The sequence below is a fragment of the Papaver somniferum genome, chromosome 7 (genome assembly GCF_003573695.1).
Source record: "Papaver somniferum cultivar HN1 chromosome 7, ASM357369v1, whole genome shotgun sequence".
NCBI classification, from domain to species: domain Eukaryota; kingdom Viridiplantae; phylum Streptophyta; class Magnoliopsida; order Ranunculales; family Papaveraceae; genus Papaver; species Papaver somniferum.
In genome coordinates, this window is record NC_039364.1 from 28416825 (window position 1) to 28422824 (window position 6000).

Sequence of the window (6000 nt, forward strand, 5' to 3'; positions counted from 1 at the left end):
CTTACTTTCAAGGAGGGAATCAGGAAATCAACTTTTCAACCACGGTTTTATGTCGCTATCAGCCTATGGATTTCATCCACAAAACTTAGCCTTAGAGCATCACAAAGCGTACATACCATCTTAAATTGGTATATATATCATTCTAAAATGATATATTTCTTACAGGATTTTTGTGTGCACTACAGTGGTGGCTTCAACTTTATTATATAATACGGTGTTTTAACACACTCCCACATGTTATGCAGTGTTTTAGCACACACTAAAATTTAGCATTTATGCGTGCGATGTTTAAAACACCTTTTGAAAATTATGAGATGTTTAAAACTGAGCCTAGATATCATGGGGCGTTTAAAAATGAGCCTAAATACTAGGATGTATTTAAAATTGATCATAGATATTAGGAGGTGTTTAAAACTGCACCGCTATTTTGGTTGGTGTGAAAACAACGTGCACACCTTAAACATCGTTTTCTAAATTTAGAAATTGATAAATTAAAATGGTATATATATATATAATATGGATATGATAAATATGCCATTTTACTATATCCATTGTCGCCAAATATGGTATATATACCCTTTTAATATCATGATTGTGGATGCTCTTACAGGCTAAAGCTAGAAGAAAGAACTGATTTTTATGAATCTATGAATAATTCTAAGATCAACAAGGACAAAAGAGACTTTTTGAAGTCCGTCTTCATTACCTATTTGATAGCTTACATGGTAACATAGGGAAAATATTTCTTTCATGACATCTTGATAGAGATTTTTGAACTTTTCGATTGTGGTCATATCTTCAACTTTGATTCCCACATTCATTTGTTTCATTTACTAGGCCGACTCAAATGCTAGTCCAGCTCCTCCCGTGATCCCATCCTCTCCAATAATATCCTGGATATCCTCTAGCCCGAATGTAATCTCCTTCACAATTAAAGCAGTTAGATCATAATATAGAAGTTGCGTGTCAGGGTCTTGAAGAGTGAAAACTTTAGTGGTAACACCAAAGGGCCCATGATACATTCGAAGAGTTCATATTGTGTTTGATTGTATCCACTCCTTTATAGTGTAGATTGTTCAGAATATGATCCTGAGCAGTATGGATCATGTTATAATTACAGAGATATGCTTGATGCTTTTAACAGTGCGGTTAACATCCAACTCAGTATTTCTTAATATGTAATCATATCTCGCTCTCCACATGAGCCAACAAGCAGAGGTATAAGTTAAAGTTCCACGCCTCTTGTAAGGATTGTTATCAAACCAAGAAGTAGAAACTACCATTTAGTCCTAAAAATACTATAATAGAGTTAGTTTGGTCCTATTGACCGAGTCAACTTTCTATTTGGTCCTTTTTAAAAATATATATTGTTGTTTAGTCCTAGAAATTATTTTTTGGTCATAAGGTGGACAATACTCATGTGAGATGACATAATGGATGATGTAATTATCTTTTAGTAGTGGCAGAAATTCCCTTTTGGACCATATATATACTCATTATTAAGAGGGAAGGGAATCATTTTCAAATTTGTTTTTTTCTCTCCTCGGTTTTCAGATTTTCTTCTTCGTTTTTCTTCTTTTTGCTAATGAAGATGATGAAGACGATGATGATGAAGATGACGATGATGCAAAATAATCCTTTTTCTTCCGTTTTTTTTTTAGGTTTTTGATGATGAAAATTTTTTGTATTCTTCTTCTCTACTACTGTTGTTGAAGATGATGAAGATTTAAATACTGAACTCTGTTTTTTAGATTCTTTTTATTAGGTGTTCATTCGGAAAAAAATGAACTCTGATTTTTTGTTGTGTGTTCATGTTAAAGAATGAACTTTGTTTTAGATCTTGAATTATTAGGTGTTCATTCGAAAGAATGAACTCTGTTTTTTTATGGATTTTTGTTGTGTGTCATTTAAAGAATAAACTTTGTTCTAGGTTTGAATTAGTTCGTTTTTTATAGGTATTCATTTTGACGAATGGACTCTGATTTTTATTAATTGGGTGTTCATTTTGGCGAATGAACTCTATTTTCAGACTTGATTTAGTGGTTTTGATTAGATGTTCATTCGAAAGAATGAACTCTGTTTTTTGTTCATAATAATGAATTTTTTGTTGTGTGTTCATTTTTAAGAATGAACTCGAATCTATAAAAAGCATTACCAAACACCTAATAGTTCATCAAGCAGAATGAACTCCTACAAGAAAATAAGTAGGAAGGTCAGAGTTTATCAGAGAGCATGAACTCAAATAATTATGGAAATAGAAAAGTTATGGAAATAGTACGGAAAGGTGTTTTTGTCCATTTTATATTTTCAAATAATTGTAGACCAAATAGGAAACACTTTTTCCCGCCGGACCAAATAGTCTTGGGATGCTGGAAACCACCATCTAACCCTTATTTCTCTTTATGTTGTGATGCTGCATATAAAAAAACTGATACACATGACTCAGGAATTGGTCTAATTCTTCGTAATTTTGCAGGAGGATTTGAGCAAGCAAGGTGCGGCTATGCAGACAGATTAGAAAGTGCAGAACAAGCAGAAAGTGAGGGACTGTTGATAGCTATGGAATGGGCTTAAGAATTAACACTACAACATGTATGTTTATGCACAATGCGTAATGGATGCAGTTCACCACGATCATCGCAGAGTAGCCTAGGAAATTCAATCTACTATTTTTAAAATTAGAGAAAAACTTTGCAAAAATCCACTATGGATATGCAAATTTATTAGTATGAAATGTAATAAGCCAACTGATTCTCTAGCTAGGCATGCGAGGATTTTTAGAGTTAGTAAGCTATGGATTGGCTCTCCACCAAGCTTCATTGCTCACGCAATCTTGAAGGAAGCAAACAATGTAGCTATTGTTTCTTAAGTTATAAAATTTCTTCTTTGCAAAAAAATAAAAAAATAAAAAGTCTTGGGACCACCTAAAAAGGGACCAAACTATAATTTTCCCGGCCAAGAATTGAACCAATCTGGGAAGTTATTTGAGTTACCAAACTCGATGTTATTTGGGCCAAAAAGTTTCACCTAAACAGAGGAACTGGGTCTCATAAGATGTGAATATATAAATCCCAACCATTGTCTAACGTGGTTTTAATGGAATGATTTTTTAGGGACCATGGTTTTTTGAGGGGACCATGGTTTTATTAGGCCACCTTCCCTATAGTGATAAGGGGTGTCCTAAAACGTTGAAATGACTAACCTATCCTTAACCTAATTTAATTTAAAACCAACCTAATAACCACCTATATATATATAACCACCACCACCACCCACCACCGCCGATTACCACCACCACCACCTCCGATTATCACCACCACCAACCACCGATTACCACCACCTCCTCCCACCACCGCCTATTTAAGAAATGTAACAACATCAATTCAATCACAATTAAGTTCGGTTACATAATAATTTTATCGAGTATAAAAGACGCCAGCCGCAACCTGATTCTACCATGGGACCACTCCGGAGGTATTTTCCAACAAACCCTTCGCTTTAATTTGATTTTGATTGCTTCAATCGAATAGAAATCATCAAAATAGGGTTTTAATAGGAGTTACAGAGCCATGTTCGGTTTGGTCGATTTTCCAAAAAATCCTAGTTTACTAACCGAACTTCTTGTAAATGAAGAACACGAAGAACAGTTCGGTTCTATTGGATTTAAAACTAAGTCACCGAACTCTCTGTTCGGTTGTTTCGCAAAAAAATTTAAAATTACAAAGTAACCGAACTCCACCCTTAGAGCCGAAAAAAACAAATCCAGTCTAACCGAACTGTGTTGTTGTGGCCACTATGTTGAGTTCCAAAATAACCGAACTTAGCCAATAGAGTTCGGTTTGTTCGCAAAAAAATTTAAAACTACAAAGTAACCGAACTTAGCCAATAGATGCTGGAACTTCACATTTTTGTTTGTTTGTTAAGTTCGGTAACCTCACAATTTTATCGCAAAAACCGAACTCAGAGTTCGGTTGGTTAGCTGTTAGGTTCAAGTTTGCGAAAGAACCGAACTTTGTAAACTTATATACTCTTATATTACGTAAAGTTCGGTTAGATCAAAAGTGCATGCAGTTTGCGAACCAATCGAACTTTGTGCACCAAAGTTCGGTTAGTTGAGAAGCAACCGAACATAACCATGTAACTCCTAGAAATTATTAGAGAGTTCGGTAACCTGCGTGTTTGGAACAAGTAACCGAACTACACTTTCAGATGAGTTCGGTTACTTTTTCATCTCACGGGGCAACCGAACTACATCTTCAGATGAGTTCGGTTATTTGTTCTTCATATAAAGTAACCGAACTGTTCAAAATCCAGTTCAAATCCGGATCATTTTGAAGATTAACAAATATTCTAGGAGAGGATGGAGATGAAGAATCAGATGAGTTTTCATCATTTGAATACTCAAACTTAGTGAATTGGAAAAAAAAAATATTTTCCATGTTTTTCTCCTTCATCTTCTCTAACTCTACTCTCTCAATAATTCTACTCAACTAATAATCTTTTAATTTAATCTCACTAATTGTTTTTAACTAATCATTCACTAATCATAACCTAAAGTTAATTAAGAGGGTAGATTAGGTATTAAATAAATAACTAGATATGGGGTGATCTAGAATTACTTCTAATGTCTTTACCCAAAATAAAACAATGGTACCCCAAAAAACCATGATCCCAAAAAATCGTTCTTTTAGTGTGCAACGAGCCTCACTTTCGTGACGTCCACTGCTTGGGACAAGCAGAATTGAAGTTTTGGACCTACTAAGTGCGATCAAAACAACGCCCACACACCAGACGGACTTCCCAATCATGCTTAAAACGGAAAGGTGAATATCACTCTGCTTGATTGTATTTGTTTCTTTTTTCAATATTTGTTTTGACAAAAAAAAAATACAACTTAGCTCAGCAATTAGCATATGCAGCTGTTTTGGCAGCCACCATCATACACGCTTTGAGGCGCCTACAAAGAGAGTGAGAAAGGGAATATGCATTGTCCTAGCTATAGCAAGGACTACCAAGCAGCTTCCAACCGCAGGCAAAATCATAGGAGAAAATAGCGATTCTCTGTCTTCGTTTGCCTCCCCTTGCAATTATTTCCACGTTCACGCAGATGACAAGTTCATAAAACATAATAAAATCACCCGCATGTGGACTAGTCAAACAGCTTAATTTGAAAGAATATCGAGTCACAAATATATAAAAATTCATCCTCACATGCATGCTCGGTATTTTCTCTTCTCTCGGTATAGGTATAGTCATTAGCACGAAACTGTTAATCTATGCGACCACATAGAAGATTTATATATGGGCTATTCTTGAAAACTGCGTACACTGCCAGACTCAGATCTAAGCTTGTTGTTTTATCAGAAGAGAAAACCAGTGTCCAGATTAAATAATGCTCCTCAACTTCCATGGCACATGTTTGTAGAGGGTGTCAGGGTGGCGCTCAGCCGGTCATGACTCATCAAAGTTAATCCTATAATTGAGTCTTTATGACTAGAAAAGTTTATCACTTTCTTGTCTCTAAATTGCATGATTTTTTTTTCTTTTTCTGATCATCAGCGTATAAAAGAGGATCATGCGAACATGCTAATATGTGACCGTGTTTCTCCACTTCGAGTATAATAGAATTTAATCTTATATGTAACATGTTCTGCATTTCAGGCATAGACAGGCCCTTCACATGACTGCCAAATTGCGTATTTGTAATTATATGGCCATTACTCTCTTAATAAAAGATTAATTTAGAGCTAAACCGCAACAAACACCTACCCAATGCTTAGTTGTCTGATTATATTAGAAAAGATTGAATCTAAATCTAATTGGCTTCATATGCTCTTAAAAATCATAAAGCCAGTGGACAGGAATCTTATGAAATCAGAGACAACACAGACAGATCACTCAGTTATTCCTGTCCTTTGACTCCTACTAACCATGTCCTGCCTAATTAATTAATTAATTATGCTAATTAGCATCATAATCTCATCACTATCAACATCTATA